We start from the raw sequence: 19213 nt of genomic DNA, 5'->3' as shown, positions 1-19213 counted from the left end.
AGTTATTTATTTATATTAGAGAGAGAGAGGGAACACATGAGTGTGAGCTGAGAGAGAGAGGGAACACATGAGCGTGCCTGTGCCCGGTAAGGGGCAGAGGGAGAGGGAGAGGCAGAGAATCCCAAGCAGACTCCCCGCTGAGGGCAGAGCCCAGCACAGGGCTTGATCCCAGGACCCTGAGATCGTGACCTGAGCTGAATTCAAGAGTTGGCTGGGTAACCGACTGAGCCACCCAGGTGCCCCTACGCTGTGAGTTTTAAAACACTTTGCACTTTGCCTTCCAGGGACTGTCAGGTGAAGTGCATCTTTAATTAGGAACTTTTAGCCTCTGCCCCTTACCCCCTTTTTTAAGAAGTAAGTGATCCCCCTGGTGATGTCACAGAGGGAGATTTCTGCAGCCAAATCTGGAAATGAACAAAAGTGCTTTAAACTGTGGCTACTGCTAATCACTTCTGGAGACCCTTGCATTCAAGACTAGAACAGGAAGGACAGCAGTAAAATAAATAGTGGGGAAGAACTTCAGTGATAAGCTTGGCTACCTGGCTAGGTTTCGATTGTTTTGTCTTTAAAAATACCTTTCGTATTTGCTATGCAAATGTGAAAAGCTGTGTGAAAAACTCCTTTGTATGACCTTATTTCTAAGATCTCTATATCCCCATATTTCTTTTATTTTCACTATTGTCTTGATTTCTTTTTTTGATGCCTCTGCCTTTTAATACTGTTTTAGTAAAGCGGGTATATAAGGGATGTGTGTGAGTGTGTGTGTATGTATGTGAGAGAGAGAGAGACTGTGTGTGTTGGGGGGGGGCGCTTGAGTGTCTAGTATCTCTTTACCCAGTTTTCTTGAGTGATGTACAGAAGAACCTTTTAAATCCCTCACAGGTGGGATGGATAGTTGGTTAGTTAATCCCAAAAAATTGGTCAGCATGGGGAATCATAAGAATGATACCTACATTCAACATTTTATTTTAGTGTAAAAAAATACGTAGAGTTTGCCAGTCTTTGCTGTAGGTCCACTGCCTTTTCTTTGAGTATAGGTCTGTTGATTACAGTTCAGGATCTGCTTTCTTGCATCGATTACCCCCATTATGCACTTAAAATGTCAAGTTTACATTTCTTTAAAGCTGGGTGAGAATTTGAAGATGGCTTAGAAGTATTCAGAAAGCATGGTCCTACAGTTTTGTGATTTTCTACTCATCTTTTGCAAGTTGTCTCGTTCTTCCTATTTCAATAGCAATTTTCTTTGGTAAGTTTTGACTGTTTTCTTTGACTGTTTCTAAAACTTTCAATTTAGTTTTCATAGAAATGACTCTCTTTTTGCATCATATGCTTCTGCAGTATTTAATTAAATTACGTAATTGCAGTAGCCAGTGAAACTGGGATAAACTGGTCTGCAGCTGACTCTTGGTTAAAAATCCCCTAGAGCAGAAGCTTGTGAGCATTCTAGAAAGTAGCCTCTTAGCTATGAGCATTCAGCCTGCCTTTGGCAAGGAAGTAGAGAGTGCTGTTCGGTTGCAAGAGTCTTTTAACACCATGTAGAGAGAGATACTATCCTTTTTCAAAGTATGTACGATGATGACCTTTCTTCGTCTTTGGTTACCCATGGTATCTCTCTCTTGTTTCTGCATTGAGTTTGGCCCATGCTCTGCTCTGTTATTCCTTTACTTCTGTATACTAAAAAAAAAAAATTAATGAATTAGGAATCTCAGTTAAAGAGGTCCTTTCCTTTCCTTTCTTTCCGTTAGAGGTGGCGGGGGGCGGGGGTGGGGGAAAGGTGGAGGAGCAGAGCAAGAGGGAGAGAATCTTAATCAGTCTTCATGCCCGGCACGGGGCTCAATCTCACAACCCTGAGATTATGACCTGAGTCGAAATCAGGAGCCGGATGCTTAACTGACTGAGCCACTTAGGCGCCCCAAAGTGGTACTTTCATAGGCATATTTTTTTTTGTTTCTTAAAACAAGCTTTTTGAACATCTGCAGAAATGTGCACAAATGCTAAATATATAGCTTGTTGAATTTTCATGAGTGAACACACCCATGTAATCAGCACACAGATTAAGAAATAGAACACAATCTACTGTATTAGCCTAGTACCTCCCTTTTACCCTGTCCAGTTCCTCCACCATCCTGACTTTTAACATCATAGATTAGTTTGCCTGATTTTGAACTTTGTATAGCAGGAACCATGGAATGTACTGTTTTGTGCTTAGCTCTTACTGAACCTTTTCAAAAAGAGATTTGTCCCTATTGTTGCATGGAGAAATAGATTGTTCACTTTTATTGCTGTATAGTATTCCATTATAAGTCACAATTTAATTATTCATTTTACTGTTGATGGACATTTGGCTTGTTTCCAGTTTTTTGCTATTATGAATAGTGCTGCTAGGAACATTCATGTACAGGTCTTTTGGTGAATATGTATGCATAGGTATGCATTTCTTTTAGTTATCTTCATAGAAGTAGAATTATTGGTCATTGGTATATACATATGTCCAGCTTAAAAGATATGGCTAAACAATTTTCCACATTGTGCCAATTTAAACTTCTATCAGCAGTGTATGAGTGGCCCAACCCTTATTTTTAAGGAAAGAAAGTGACAAACTTTCTAGTATGTAAATTTCCTAGCATATTGATAACGAACTGCCTACTAATAGCCTGAAGAGGTTTCTGTTTTCCTGTGCCTGATTTACTTACACCATTGAACATTTTTCTTTTCCTACAAGGATGTTCCCTATAAGAGGCCCCATTTAAGAAAATGCCCAAATTATCATCCTCTGTGAAGGTGATGCTTGAATGACTTGAACTAGGGAGCGCCTCCATTTTCATGTTTTAGAATAGAGGACTAGTGCTTCACATATAAAGAGGAGTGTATAATGGATTCTAGCTGTATATCTTACATTATTGCTCAGGCCAAATTACTTAAGTCCTTGGCAAACCTTGAATACCCTGTTTTGGAAAAGTACTAGGTCACTGACTGTAAGGGGTTTGGTGATTATTTCCACCTCCTTTTCCTTGCTTTTTGTTACGAGCTTTAACAATGGCATTGGCTTCTTTTTTCCTATTTACTGAAGCTTCAGAAGGCTCTCTCTGTGACATCAGTAGAAAGCAGAATGCTCTCATGGAATCTGTAGGAAAAGCTTAACAAAAGAGTAAACTATTTTCATCAATGTAAAAGTGACCCATATCATGTCATTGGAAAGATCTGGAGCTTACTAACATGATGCAATTATGAGAGATTTGGGCAGTTTTTATCTTGTTAAGTATAGTCAGAGATATTAATAATGGAAAGGATTTGTAATGCAACTAATAGTTACTTCAGAATAAATCTTATGGGTTTAAGTTAAACGGTACAGAATATTTATTGAGTACTTGTATGTGTTAGGGATCACCTGGGGAACAAGTGACATTATACCAGCAGATACTTGTGTTCAAGGAAGTAAGGAAGCAAAAGCATTTTTCTTCGAGCTCAGTAGAATAGAGTTCATCCCCAGTTAACAAGTATGTTGGGTGTTGAGAAGGCAGGACATTGTGTCAGAAATACTTTATATTAAGACGAGCCCAGATTTATTCTTAGAGGCTGGGGCTCACTCATTTACTTACTGAGAGACCTTGGGTAAGTTGCTTAGCTTCTCTGAGTTCAAGCCTCCTATTCTAAAATGGCAATAATAATATCTATACTATAGGACTGTAAGATTGGAGGAGATGTATATAGAAAGCATAGTGCTTGGTGCAGAGTTGTGTTTAGGAAAGGATAGTTGTTATTGGTCTTTTTATTTTTTATTTAAATTCAATTAATTAACATATAATGTATTATTTGTTTCAGGGTTTATTGGTCTTTTTAATCACCTGTTTGCAATTCAGAACATATTTTATAGGTGTATATATAGAATGTATGGGAAAATTCCCATCCGGAAACTTCCTGTAGTTGTAAAGTTTTCTCTCCAGATGGTGCCCCTTTGCAATTAATCTTCCACTGTGACCCTAGGCAACCAGTGATCTGCTTTTTGTCACTATAGATTGGTTTTTCCTGTTTTAGAATGTAGACATATGTTTTCATATCTCTTGGATGAATGCCTAAAAATAGAATGCTGGGTTATGTGATGAATATATATGTTTTTAATTTTTTGTAGTTTTATTGAGGTATAATTGATATTCAGTAAACTGCATTTAATTGTATGATTTGATGAATTTTGACATATGTATATATGAATTTTGACATACATACATATATGTATACACACCCACACACCCCCCACACACCCATAAAGCTATCATCACAAGATAATGAACATATCCATCACTCCCAAAAGTAACTTTGTGTCCCTTTTTAATATCCTCTCTCTTTCCTCTGATCTCCCATCTAGGCAATCACTGATCTAATTTCTGTCACTATAGATTAGTTTGCAATTTCTAGAATTTTATAGGAATAAATTGGAATATCTACTATTTTGTCTGGCATCTTTTACTCAACTTAACTATTATGAGGTTCATGTATAATGCTGCATGCATCAATAGTTTATTTCTGTTTGGTACTGATAATTATTCCATTTTAAGGATATAACATATTTTGCTTATTCATTTATCTGCCAATAGGCATTTGGGTAATTTCCAGTTTTTGGCTACTACAGACTTAAGTGGCTATAAATATTCATGTACAAATCTTTGGTGGACACATGCTTTCTTCCTTCTCTGGTATACAACTAAGTGCAATGGCTGGGTCACGTAGTAGATGTATATTTATGTTTTTAAGAAACTGATAAACTGTTTCCAAAGTGAACTTGTAATTTTACATTTCCAGGCAGTGTATGAGAGCTTGAGTTGTTCCATATACTTGACATTTGGTATGATCAGTCTTTTTAGTTTCAAGCCATTTAATGGTGTTTCTAGTGGTCTAGTGTGATAGTGTTTCATTGTATTTGTAATTTGGATTTCTCAAATGATCAGTGGCCATTGAGCATCTTTACACGTGTTTATAAGCCAGCCATATTTCTTGTTTAGGGAAGTATCTGTTCAAAGCTTTTGCCCTTTGGTTGGATATATGTTTTACAGATATTTTCTCCCAGTCTGTGGCTTTTTAATTTTTATAAAAGTATTTTTCAGAGAGCAAAGGGTATTTGCTTTGTTGTGGTCTAATTTTGATGAGGTCTAATTTACTGATTTTTTTCCTTTATAATTAGTACTTTTTGTGTTATATTTAAGAGATTTTTGTCAACTTCTAGGTCATTAAGATTATTTTTCCTTTGTTTTCTTTTAGCAGTTTTAAGGTGTTAGCTCTTAATTTTAGGTCTCTGATCCATTTCCAGGCAAATGTTGCATATGATGAAGGTAAGGTTTGAGGTTAATTTTTTTGCACATGGCTGCAACGTGCAATAGGAAGGACCAGTTTGCGAGGGTAAAAATCAGGGGACGTGGCGTTTGTGTCTGTGATCACATTCAAGTCAAGTTCTTCAGGCACCGTTCCCCCTCTCTTCCTTCCATATAGTACAATGGGTTGAACCTGATAGAATTTAAGGTTCCATCTTGCTTCAGAAGCAGGGTATCCTCAATTTTAAGATAAAAGAGATGTTGAATCCCCGTTTATTATTTCATCCACTAGGTGGTGCTAATGGTCATCCTTGTAGGGCAGAACGTCCTTGGAGAGGTGAAGAGTTTCACAGCTTTTTAAAAAAATTGTCATTTGTAATGTAAATAGTCATAATTCAGGAAGTGCTTGTGTTTCATTAAGGATTGGATGCAATAACATTATGATTAAAGAAAAAATACCGTTCATTTTGCTGAACTAAAAAATACCAGAAAATATTTTTTCTTTAAGGAGTTACGCACATTGTAGATTTGGTTTGAATACGTTTTGGGCAGAATGAGAGTTATATGGCTAGCATAAAAATATTTACATGTTCGTGCATGAAAAATCAGACTGAGAAGTCTGACTGGCTTAGAATTGTCATATACATTTTCTTGGTAATAAGTTTATAAACTGTATTTGCTTAGAAATTCTCTTGGTAATAAAATTAAACTATATTTGCCTGAAAAATAAGTAGTCTTGAAGAGGGAATGGATTCACAAAAGTACAGCCTGGGCTTGTGGGGGAGAGGACACCTCTCCTCGCAGCTCTGATAATGGTGGGGAGGAAAGGGGATGGTTTATACACGGGGCTGGTGTTTATCTGTACCTCACATAATTTTCCAGTTACTTGGGGGATTTTCCGAGATATCTTTCTGTTATTGGTTCTAGTTTAATTCTGTAATGGTCACAGGACATTACTTTACTTTGCTTGACCTCAGTTCTTTTAAATTTGCTGAGGTTTGTTTTATGGCCCAGAACATGGTTGATTTTGGTGAATATTCCATGTGTACTTGAAAAGCATTGTGCATTCTGTTGTTGGGTATAATGTTCTATAAATGTGAATTAGGTCATGTGGGTTGATGGTATTTTTCAGGTCTTCCATATCTCTTATTTTCTATCTACTTATTCTACCGATTACAAAGACTGGAGTATTGAAGTCTCTAACTATAAACGCAGATTTGTCTACTTTCAAATCTGTCAGTTTTAATAGTAGTTCAGGTATTTTGATTTCTGTATTTAGGTACATACACAGTTAGGATTGTTAAGTTTTCTTGGTGATTAACTCCCTTATAGTTACATAATATTTGTTTTTATCCTTAGAAATATTCTTTGTTTTGAAGGATACTTTATTTGATATTAATATACTCACTCCAGTATTTGTTTGGTCAGTGTTTACATAGTATATCTTTTTCTGACCTTTGCTTTTTTAAAATTTAATTTTTAAATTTTATTTATTTATTTGAGAGAGAGAGAGCCCAGAAGGAGAGGGAGAAGCAGATTCCCCACTGAGCGGAGAGCCTGACACGGGGCATAATCCCAGGACCCTGAGATCATGACCTGAGCTGAAGGCAGATGCTTAACTGACTAGCCACCCAGGCACCCCTGACGTTTTGCTTTTTTTAAAAAAGATAATTTTTGAGGGAATTATTTTAGGCTTTCAGAAAAATCACAAAAATAGTTCAGAGAGTTCCCATATAACTTTCACCAGCTTTCTCTAAAGCTAATATCTTACATAACCTTGGTACTTTTGTCAAAACTAAGAAATTAACATTGGTACATGACTATTAACTGAACTATAGACTATTTGGATTTTATTAGTTTTTTTTCACTAATGTTCTTTTCCTCCAGGATACCACATTGCATATCTCCTTAGTCTCCTCTTGGCTGCGATGCTTTTGTAGACTTCCCTTGCCTTTCAATATCTTGATAGTTTTGAAGAGTACTGGTAAGCTATTCTGTAGAATGACTCTCAAGTTGTATTTGTCTAATGTTTTTCTCTTTATTAGATTGGGGTTATGGGCTTTTGGGAAGAATCCACAGAGGTGAAATGCCTTTCTCATCCCATCATTTCAGGGGTTTACATGCTATCAGCACGATTTATCACTGGTGCTGATAATCTTGATTACTTGGTTAAAGTAGTATCTGCCAGGTTCCTCCCCTGTAGGAGTGGTGAGAGAGGACCTCCCTTGTTTCTGATCTTAGGGGGAAGGCATTCAGTCTCTCACGATTAAATATGATGTAAGTATTCTTAATTTGCTGACAGTTTTTATTATGAATGGGTGGTGAATCTTGTAAATATTATTTATCTGAATCTATTGATACGGTGTATGGCTTTTCTAACTTAGTTTTTTTAATATGCTGAATTACATTGATCAATTTTCAAATGATGAACCAGCCTTGCATTCTTGGGATGAAATCTACTTGGTCATGATATATGAGTCTTTTTTCAATGTTTCTGGGCTCTGTTTGCTAGTATAGTTTTGAGGATTTTTGCATCTAATGTGATGAAAGATATTGATCCTATAGTTTTCTTATAATATCGTTGCCTACTTTTGGTTTTAGGAGGATGCTCATGAAATGACTTGGGAAGTGGTTTCCTATTTTCTGGAAGAGGTTGTGTAGAATTGGTATTATTTCTCCCTTAAATGTTTAAAAAAATTTTTTAAGTAATCTCTACCCCCAACATGGGGCTTGAACTCATAACCCTGAGATCGAGAGTCACATGCTCCATCGGCTGAGCCAGCCAGGTGCCCCATATTTCTTCTTTAAATGTTAGGTAGAATTCACCAATGAAACCATCTGGGCCTGGGATTATCTTTTTTGGAAGGGTTTTTAACTAAAAATTCAATTATTTAATAGATCTAGTGCTCTGTGGGTTGTCTGTTTCTTTTTGAGTGGGTTTTGGTAGTTTTTGTCTTTCAAGTACTTAACTGTATTGCATCTAAGCTACTGAATTTATGGGCATTGAATTAGACTATGCTAGTATTCCCTTTTAATGTTTGTGGGATCTGTACTGATGTCCCCTCTTTGATGGCCGATACTGGTAATTTGTGTTTTCTCACTTTTTTTCTTGTTTGCATTTGGGGTTTATCAATTTGTTGATCTTTTAAAAGAACCAGCTTTTGGTTTCATTTTTCTTTAATGTTTTTCGGTATTGTAATGTTTTCTGTATCAATTTCATTGATTTTTATTCTGTATTTAATATTTCCTTCATTCTGCTTACTTTGCATTTAGTTTTCCCTTCTTTAATTTCTTAAGGTGGAATCCTAGTTTATTGATTTTAGATCTTTTATTTTAGTACATGCATTTTAATGCTATGTATTTCCCTCTAGGCATTGCTTTAACTGCATTCCACAAATTTTGATGTTTTGTGTCTTGTCATTTAGTTGAAATAAAAATTCTTTCTGGGGCACCTGAAAGGTGGCTCAGTTGGTTAAGCTTCCATGTCCAACTCTTGATTTCAGCTCAGGTCTTGATCTCAGGGTGCTGAGATCAAGTCCTGGCCTTGGGCTCTAAGCCCAGCCAGGAGTCTGCTTGAGATTCTCCCTTTCCCTTTGCTCCTCCCCCCTCATTCATGTGGGCATGTGCACACTCTCTCTCTTTAAATAAAGGCTTTTTTTTTTTAAAAAAAAAAAACAACAACAACCAAACTTTCTTTCAAGACTTCTTTGACTCATGAGTCACTGAGAAGTGTATTGTTTAATTTCCAAATATTGGGGGATTTTCCAGGTGTCTTTTTGTTACTGATTTCTTGTTGCGTTCCATTACAGTTTGAGAATGTACTTTCCCTGATTTCTGTGACTACCTCTTCCTTCCCCATAACTGCTTTGATTTAATTTCTTACTATTCCCTTCTTTGTTTGATGTGTACTCTAACCATCTTTGCTACTCATTAAATATACCAGGTGTACACCTACCTCGGATTTTGCACTTGTGTTCCTTCTGCTTTTAGTATGTTTTCCTCAGATATCTGCATTGCTAGGTCTATTATTTCCTTCACATCTTTACTCATATGTGAGTTGCTTGTTTATCTCAGATAAATGGCACCGTCATCTACTTCATGTCACAGGTTAAAAACCTGTGAGTATTCTCAATCTTTCCTGTTCCTCATCTCTGACATTTAAGCAGATTAAATCTTTCTTTTACAAAATAGGAATGTTCACAAGGTTTCTGTAGTTTTCTGATATAGGCATTAAAACAATCCCACATTTCTTTATTCAAGATGGTTTTTAAATACTGGATTGGCAGAAACCTGCTGAAGGGTCAGAATTCCAGTGTTTTATCATTTCTTTTGGTACACTAGTGGGTAAATAGATGTGGCCTCTTTTTTTCTTCTTCAGGAAAAATTTTCTTAATGTTCCAAAACAGCATATATTTTATTAGCTCTAGTTTCTTATTTATTATACAGGAATCTACATATGTTTATATATATATATATTTACATATATATGATTAGTTGACACTAATTTTGTTTTTTTTTTATTAGGCAGTGAGAGCTATAAAACTTCTGTTTTTCTTCTAATCCTTGTTGCTAAGAGACAGAGCACAGCCACTAACCAGCTGTGTGACCTTGGGAACATCATTTAGCATCTCTATTCTGTTAGTAAAGTGAGGGATATGTACTTAGTCATGCTGTTAAGACCCTTTCTTGCACTATGACTGTACACTTAATTCAGCGTTCACTGCAGTTATCAGCTTACCTTCATTTCTCTATTCTTTCAAAAATATTTACTTATTTGTAGTTTAAAAAAAGCTCAGGATAGGGGCACCTGGGTGGCTCAGGCATTTAAGCATCGGACTCTTGGTTTCGGCTCAGGTCATGATTTCAGGGTCCTCAGATGGAGCCCCCGCTTGGCACTCTGCACTGAGTCTGCTTGTCCCTCTCCCTCTGCTGTTCCCCCCACCCCCAACTCTCTCTCTCTTTAAATCTTTAAAAAACAAAAAAGCTCAGGGCATACCAATCAACTCTGATTCTTTTGCCTCGTATTTAAAAAAAATATTAAAGTGTTCAATATTTTGCATGTTTAAGTGGGTGCTTTTTTAAATCCTTTTGTGCAGGTAGAGATATAAATAAGAATAGAATGACTTGTTATTTCATCAAATCATTATTTTGTAGTAAAAATCATTACATATTGTGATTTAAAAAGTCCATTTACCGCTTAGTGTCTCTATGATTTCCACATAAGTAGCACATGGACCTAGTCTTATGGACAACATATTAAAATAATTTAGGAAGATATATATCATTTTTAACTCATAAATTTATTCATATGTATCCATATTTACTCATTGAATTACGTGTGGTATAATCAGCAATTATATTTCTTTAGACAGTATTTTTCTTTTAAAATAATTAGAGGACTGGTGATTCATATATTGCTAGAAGGAATGATAGGAATGTCTAAAATAATTCTTTAAGGGGCAGCAAGGATAAAATTGACTGTGTTTCTCCTTTTTTTTCTTAAGATTTTATTTATTTATTTGACAGAGAGACACAGCGAGAGAGGGAATACAAGCAGGGGGAGTGGGAGAGGGAGAAGCAGGCTTCCCACTGAGCAGGGAGCCCGACGTGGGGCTCGATCCCAGGACCCTGGGATCATGACCTGAGCCAAAGGCAGATGCTTAACGACTGAGCCACCCAGGCGCCCCTCTCCTTTTTTTTTTTTTTTTAAGATTTTTATTTATTTATTTGACAGAGAGAGAGAGTGAGCACAAGTAGTGGGAGCAGCAGAGGGAGAAGGAGAAGCAGGCTTCCCGCGGGGCAGGGAGCCCGATGCGTGGCTCGATCCCAGGACCCTGGGATCATGACCTGAGCTGAAGGCAGAGGCTTAACAACTGAGCCACCCAGGTGCTCCTGACTTCGTTTCTCTTAAAGAAGAAAATATATGCATGAAATTAATTAGTTAATTAATTAAGTTTTTTATTTATTTACTAATTTATTAAAATATTTTATTTATTTGAGAGAGAGGGAGAGAGAGAGAGAGCAAGCATGACTGGGGCAGAGGGAGAGGGAGAAGCAGACTCCCTGCTGAGCGGGGGTGGGGGCGGGGAGGTGTGGGTCTCTGGGATTATGACCTGAGCCAAAGGCAGATGCTTAACCGACTGAGCCACCCAGGTGCCCCAATTAATTAAAATGTTTAAAACAGATTTTATTTTTAAGTAATCTCTACACTCAAATGGGACTTGAATTTATAACCCCAGGATTAAGAGTCACATGTTTCACTGACTGAGCCAGCTGGGCCCCCCTGAAATTAATTTAATAGTTATTTTTAGAACTCATAAGAAATACTATAGAACCAATAGTTTTGTTGTTTTATTTAAATTAGATTCTTGCTTTATGGAGGTACTGTCCTGACCCTGACAGTAATTACCTGGTTGACTTGAACAACTTCTATAGTCTTTATAGATGTTGGTTTCTTCATTGTCACAATGTGAGGAGGTGAATTATGGATTTAGAAATTATGCCTTGGAGATGATCACTGCTTTAGGCCCTCTTCAACACACTCCGTTCTATCCTAGCATTAGCATTAGAGAAAAGGAGCCATTTCAGGCAGATTTTGCATATTGATTTGGGGTTGACCGATGAGCTTTTACATTTTATGATTGATTTGTTTGTGTTACATTTCTTCTGGTTTGGTACTTCATTTGCAGTAATATCAGTCAAGCAGACAGGAACCACTGTATGTTGTTTGGGACTCTCTTTCTGGGTCATATTATCCACCCCTAGATTTCAGTGATTATCTCTATGACATACTTTCCAAATTTGTGACTATAACCTTGGGTTTTTCTTGTGAGCTTTGGGCCGGGTCTGCCTGCTGGGTGTCTCCACTAGGACGTCTCTACCCGAGCGCCTTGCTGGCCTTTCAAACGTATGTGCCCCAAACTGAATTCATCACTTTTTTACCTAAACGTGCCTTCACTTGTCATTGGAGCCTGACCTTTCAAATCATCCTGGAGGGACATCTGGGAATGATCTTGTACTCTTCCTTTTTCCCTCAGTAATTGGTTTTATATCAAGTCCTATTGATTTAATTTCTGCAAGAAGCCATTTCTTCTTTTTCACTCTAATTCAGATACACAGAATGAGAGTGCTTTGTTTTTATTGTCTTCTTTCTACTTTCAGAGCACAGTGACTGGCAAATCATAAGTGTTCAGTACACCATTATAAAATGATTGCATGAATCCCATCTGGCGTGGAACCTTTGAACACATTGTTCCTTCGACTCTTTCTTTTCACCCATTCCTACTCATTTTCAGGTCTCAACTCTTCAAGGAAGCCCTCCCTTGGCCTCTCAATTAAGTGATGTTCTCAAATGTATGGTTCCTTGATAGGTCTTTGCACACTTGAGATGATTTCATTGATTGTCATTTAATACTTGTCTTCTCTGACTGTGAAGCTCTAATAAGGCAAGGGCTGTGTCTGTTCTACCCTCATATCCCGGCCAGGGCTTAGTTCACTGCCCAGTCTATAATAAGCACTTACTCAGTCCTTGCTGTCTGACAAGGTCTGTGGCTAGGCATAAAGCATCATTAGATTATGTTGGAGAATCCAGAACCAGTGCCTGGCACCAGCAGGTCCTGATTAAGTACTTCCTGACTAATTGAACATATCAGTCCTCCTGTGTTCTATAGGTTAAGCAATCAGGTCTCTTCCCCTTCCTGTGAGAGCAATATATCATTTTTTCTTCCTGTAGATAACCAGGGATTTGGCCTGCTTTTATCTCTCTTTTTTTTTTTTTTTTTTACTCTTCTGTTTTCCCTCCTGGGTTCCTCTCTTACTGGGTTGGCAGCTCCGTAAACTGAATCTTTCTTAGCTATCCTTTCTCCCCCGCTATGTCCTGATATGTCTATATAGTCTTTAAAAGTAGTTTTAAAAAGATTTTTACTACTGTGTTAATGGAGAAGTGGAAAGATTGATTACAAAATTAATCAGAGAGACTACAGTGTTCTCCGAAATCTTCCAAGTTTGTATAGTTATTCCTGAACTTATATTTTGCATACCTTTCAACATTTCTGCTGTAGCTTATTTACATAGGGCAGACCTTGGTAATCTTCCTTTTACTCTTTGCAAAATACTGTGGAGCAGTGATTTTCTTTTTTTTTTTTACTATGACATACAAGAATTTTAAATTGTGACCTGGCATGGACACACAAGTTTGCTTGTGTGTGTATTTATATGTGTGTGTGTGTGTATATACACGCATATATATAGTATATATATGTATATATACATATATTGTACATATGTATGTAGATATATATAACAAACTACATTTTAATAATAATTATCCTTCTATGTATAATCAAATAAAAACATACCAAAGTTAGCATCAAATAGTCTTGACATAGTTAATAATTGCCCCGTAATAATTTCATTCCACACCAGGACAAGTGAGGATAATAATGCTCATCTTGTAAGCTGCTGTGAGATTTGCTGTGGGGTATGAGGGAGAAAGGGAAGGTGAAAGTAATTCCAAGATACATACGTGGAGAGCCAGAGGTAGACCCTTGTTGGTAGACCGAAGGGGAAAGGAGCTCACTAGTTGATATATGAAGTTGGAGAGCCACTCAAAAGGAAATGCTGTCTGTATAACTGAGTTCAATCAAGAGAGGAGTTTGTTCGTTCGTCACAATGAACATATACCTTCTGCCTACTATGTTGATGTGGCACTGTGATAGTAAAAGATACAGAGTGGAAATTGTCAGCTAAAGAATTTATTGTAACATGAATATTACTAAATAAATCGTGTGCACATTTTTCTCTTGCAGCATTATCAACTTAGAGACATTTCTAGGCTGACAGTTTAGCCACTTCTTAGATGTGACGTTGTCCTCGGTATCGTGGCCCTAGGTTAGGTATGGGCTTAGAAGTCATAGTTGGAATTCTGGCTGGCTCTAGTCTTTAGTAGTTGGTTGGCTTTGAGTAATTTGCATTTTATTTTTCTGGGCCTCAGTTTCCTCAATTGTAAAGTAAGGATAGAAATATATTGCTCATATATTGTGAAGATTAATGTGATTATGTGAAGTGTCCTGCCTGGCACATTGTAGATCCTTAAATGTTAATTTTTCTTTTACCCTTCCTTGGTGCTATTCAAAAATGTAATATATTTCTCTATGATTCTAAGCATAATGACTAAGCAGAGTTGAATGTTTCCCTAACTATGTAAAGGTGGTACTCGGAAGATTTAACATTATTCTGGATTCGATTTTATAGTACTAACATAGGAGAATATGCCACATTTGAAAGATGACTGCTATTGTGGATTGGTATTCTGCATCTTCTGCTTTAGATTCCTGAGTCATCTTTGTCTTAAAAGGTTTTGTTTTTCTTGGAAGTTTAATTCTCTGAGCTAATCATTTAATTTATTTTGCTCCATTCATTAAAACAAACTGTTTAATAATTTTCTTTGAGTAAAGAAATAATTAAATGTCAACTACGTGAAGTTGACTTTCATTGCAAACTCAAAACAAGGCCTGTACGGCATCTGCTTCATTGTTCTGCATTCAAACACGGCGTCAGCAGCTTCTGTGTTATATTTTTGAGTTTGAAATGAGAGCTGCTAGGATTAGGACCACAGACTGTGTATACACAAATCATTTGAGATCCTACATGTAGTTTAACTGTAGCAAAGCTAGAGTTCTCAGATTAATTTCTCTGGTAGTGACTGACCATGTTATGTCATCATTTTTGGATGGTATCTGTTCCTTCCCCTCTCCCTTTCCCCAGTGGTTTAAAATTAAATAAACAGTGAGGTTGGCCAGCTAGGAAAAGAGATAGGACTTTTTGCTATACAGTCAGAATTCTTAGTGTGTGCATCTGTCTTCCTCATTAGAGTTTGAGCTCTTTGAAGGTTGAAGCAAGGTACAAGGATAGAGAAAGGCAGTCTTGTCAGTCTCCAGATCTGTTCTAACATGCAGCTCTAGCCTTCTTTGTGGGAAGGGCATGGGTTTCATAAACTAGCACAGATAGCCCCATGTTTGAAGACCCAAGATAATGTTTCTGAAAGTGCTTTGGGCAATACGATATACTAAGAATTTCTGGTCCTTTTCTTGATTTACCACAAATTGATTATCATTTTATTTCCCCCCAGCATCATTGAGGACCAGCTCTTTTTGAAATCATGTTTTTAAAAGCATTACACAGCATAGTTATACAGTTTGCTCTCATAATTCTCCATAGCTTAGGAGCAGGAGTGGGATGGAAAGCACAATTGGATGGGTTTGGTATTGGCTGGGCGCAAAGGTTAGAAGAGAGGCAGTGTCGTGCCTGGGTTTTGGGGTTATACAGTCTGGGTAACTCTGAGCATTAATCTTTCTAAGCCCTAGTTAACCTTATCTATAAAATGGAGCTAATAAAAGTATCTACTCTACTTCATAAGATTGTGAGCATTAAATAATATGACTACAAGTAAGGTGCTCATTTTTTTTTTTTTAAAGATTTTATTTATTTATTTGAGAGAGAGAGAATGAGAGACAGAGAGCATGAGAGGGAGGAGGGTCAGAGGGAGAAGCAGACTCCCTGCTGAGCAGGGAGCCCGATGCGGGACTCGATCCCGGGACTCCAGGATCATGACCTGAGCCGAAGGCAGTCGCTTAACCAACTGAGCCACCCGGGCGCCCCAGTAAGGTGCTCATTTTAGCATAATGCCTGGCATGCAGTGTATTAGATATTATTTTTGTTGTTGTTGTTGTTGTCAAGGAGGAGGAGAACTGAAGAAGGAGGTGACTGGTGAGAGTGTGGTTGGAGGAACAGCCAGGCAGGTTCAGGCTGGTGAGAAAGAAAGAGGCACTAGGAGGAATATTAGAAACTGGAGAATAAGAAGGAATTGACAGGTTAGAAATGGGAGGAGGGTAAAAAAAATGGATTTAATGATAGAGAAATAGAAATATAAGAGTTTATGGCCAGTGCGTGAGATCCCAGAGTTTGAGATTCTAGAGCTAAGCATTTCCAGGTAAGGGTAAAATCCAGCATGTGACAGTGGTTGCTGATGTGGAGGCAAATTCAGTTTAAATCAACAAATATTTATGGAGCTTTTCTTACATGCGATAGATTGTGCTAAGCATTGGGGAATGTAAAATTTGGGCAAAACATCATTGGAGTAGAGGGGTCAAGAGCTAGCTGTTTGCTGGTTATCTGAATGCTGAGGTTACCCATGACAGTGGCAGGAGCTTGGGCAACAAGGAAGACCGAACCTTTATTACAGTGAGAAGTGCTTGAGTGGATTGACTTGTTTTTCATTGGTTGATGATATTATTATAAATGGGTCTTTAAAATAGGTGCCTCTCCCAATGGGAATAAAATAATTAGTAACATTAATTTAGAATTTAGAAGATAGCTGTCCTAAATTCATTTATTTATCTTGTCTTTTTTTTTCCTTCCTCTTTCCTTTTTAGCCACTAGTATACATATTAGATGATTAACCCAGTTCTTTTTAGTTTTAGAGGAATGGTTTGCTGAGTGGGCTTGTGTCCTTTTTCTTTCTCAGTGAGTATCCTAGAAAGGGAACATGTCCCAAAGAATAGCACAGCTGGGGCACAAAGGGACAATGCATTTTGTAGCCAGGATGATGGTCCCTTGTGCCTTTCAGTTGAAAGTTGTAGGTTTTGAACTCTAGGAAGCTTACTTTGTATATAAAAAAAAAGTATAATAATATCGAGTCAACATTTATTTTAAAATTACATTTACTATATCAAATAGCAATAAAGTGAATTTTATACTGTTGATTTCAACCTATGCTGACCGTTTTTGGGTTCATTACAATCAGTGATGATTGCGTAGATCCACACGTATTTGGTTTATTTACCAAACAGGAGATAGCAGCAGAGCCCACAGCACCCAGGAAATTTCCAGGCATGCAAGCGCAGTATCTCACTTTAACATCTGGCCACGTCTACTCTTGTCATTGTCTCTTTTGTCAGATGCACAATCCCTTCCCACGCTCCTCTTCCTGCTTTTCTGTAATGAGCATTTGAGCAGACTACGTGTTATTCCACCTCTGCTAACTGTTCTTTGCCACATCACTTTGAACATTGTTATTGTGAAGAGGAACCCTGTTGCCAGGACTAACAGCAGGAGCGAACAAATGCATTCAACATCAGATGGACCTTCTGCTTCATTTGGGCAAACTGCTACTGTGCACTTGGCTCATTTCACTCATGTAGTCCTAAAAATGTGAAGAATTTTGCAGTCTCCTCTTTTTTTTCTTTTAAATTCTTTATCATAGTAGCTCTCATGGTATTGTCTCCAGACCCGCAGCATTAGGGTCACGTGGGAACTTGTTAGAAATCAGGTTCTCAGGCCTCACCAAGATCTCCCGAACCTGAATCTCTCAAAGTAGGGCCCAGTTTTAACAGGTGCTCCCGGGTGATTCTGGTACATGGTAACGTTTGAGAATCACTGCTTTAGCATATTGTGGTTACCAACCTGTAAAGGTTGGTGCACTTCCTTGAAGTCTTTGACTTAATATATTTCTGCTAAGCTCAGTGTGTAAGTTGAAAATATGAAATTGCCATTATTGTAGGTCAACAGTTATCTAATATTGGCAAAGTCATATGGTTCAGCTAATAGCTACTTTGTGCAAACCATTGTGTAAACCAACCAAAATGAGTTGTTGATATTCTTAGCTCTGGACAGCAGTCCTGTGCATTGTAGGAGGTTTAGCAGCATCCCTGGATTCTACCCCTGGATTACAGTAGCATCTGAAATTGTGATGATCAAAATTTCTCCAGACTTTGTCATATGTGTCCTGGTGCTTGGTGGGTAGGAGATCACTCCCATTGAGAATGATTAGCTAACCCAGTTGCTTTCCCTTCTAAGCAATAATACTCAACACATTACCCATAAAATACACATTTTTCTCCCTGAGTGGGAGAAGGGCCGGACATAAATTAACTCTAGAAATTAAATTTAGGGGTGCCTGGGTGGCTCAGTCGTTAAGCGTCTGCCTTTGGTTCAGGTCATGATCCCAGGATCCTGGGATTGAGCCCCGCATCGGGCTCCCTGCTCCGCGGGAAGCCTGCTTCTCCCTCTCCCACTCCCTCTGCTTGTGTTCTCTCTCTCGTTGTGTCTCTCTGTCAAATAAATAAAATCTTAAAATAAAAAGAAATTAAATTTAGATTTTGTGTTTGATAGAGATTATGGTGATTATAATTTAAGTTCACTTTCTTTGTATGTTTCTTCATGTCCTGTTTATGGTAAGCAATATTACCTGTAAACTATTATTTGGTTTTCTAATATCTTACTGCTGTCAAAATCTAATGGCAATCTGATTTTGTTGCTCAGTAATTTGCTGATTTTGCCAAAGGATTGTTTTTTTCTGTAAAGTCAAGTATATCTCAGTGTTGGTTATGCTAGATTGGTTTTCTCAGGTATATGGTGTGTTCTTTTAAATCTTTTTTTTTTTTAATTTAAAGGAAGTTTTCATTTTATAACTTTTTCTTTTTTTAAACACTTCCCTTGCTTTGGATTTTTTTCTTTGAGGACTCCTATTAAAAGTAGGAGCTGGTCTTTTTTGCTTAGCTTTTGTATCACTTTCTCTCAAATGTTTTTTACTTTCTCCCAAATCTTTTCAATCTTTTTTATTTAAAAATTATCTTTCTTTTTCTTTTTCTTTTTGATTCACCTTTTATTTTTCTTAAGGCATTATCTATTGCATTCATTCACCCTTGTGTTCTTTCTAGTTTTTAGTTTTTTGAAATATTTTCTTCATTTCTTTCCTGAATTCTATCACCTTATTTCTGAGTTTTCATAATTATCATTGATGGGGTTTTAAATTCCTACATCTTATTCTTTCTTTTCTTTTCTTTTCTTTCTTTCTTTCTTTCTTTCTTTCTTTCTTTCTTTCTTTCTTTCTTTCTTTCTTTCTTTCTTTC

At 37.2% G+C, this 19213-nt stretch overlaps 1 protein-coding gene across 1 annotated transcript in view; it reads left to right on the top strand.

Moving 5' to 3' along the window:
• The window catches only part of PPP4R4 (protein phosphatase 4 regulatory subunit 4), a 103169-nt gene that overhangs the window by 6341 nt on the left and 77615 nt on the right, over window positions 1–19213 (top strand). The gene's annotated exons all lie outside the window — the stretch shown is intronic.

Source organism: Mirounga leonina, unplaced genomic scaffold (genome assembly GCF_011800145.1).
Source record: "Mirounga leonina isolate KUSES-001 unplaced genomic scaffold, KU_Mleo_1.0 Mir_82, whole genome shotgun sequence".
Classification (NCBI taxonomy): Eukaryota; Metazoa; Chordata; class Mammalia; order Carnivora; family Phocidae; genus Mirounga; species Mirounga leonina.
Note: the sequence above shows the minus strand (reverse complement) of the source record. Positions and strands in the feature narration are given on the sequence as shown.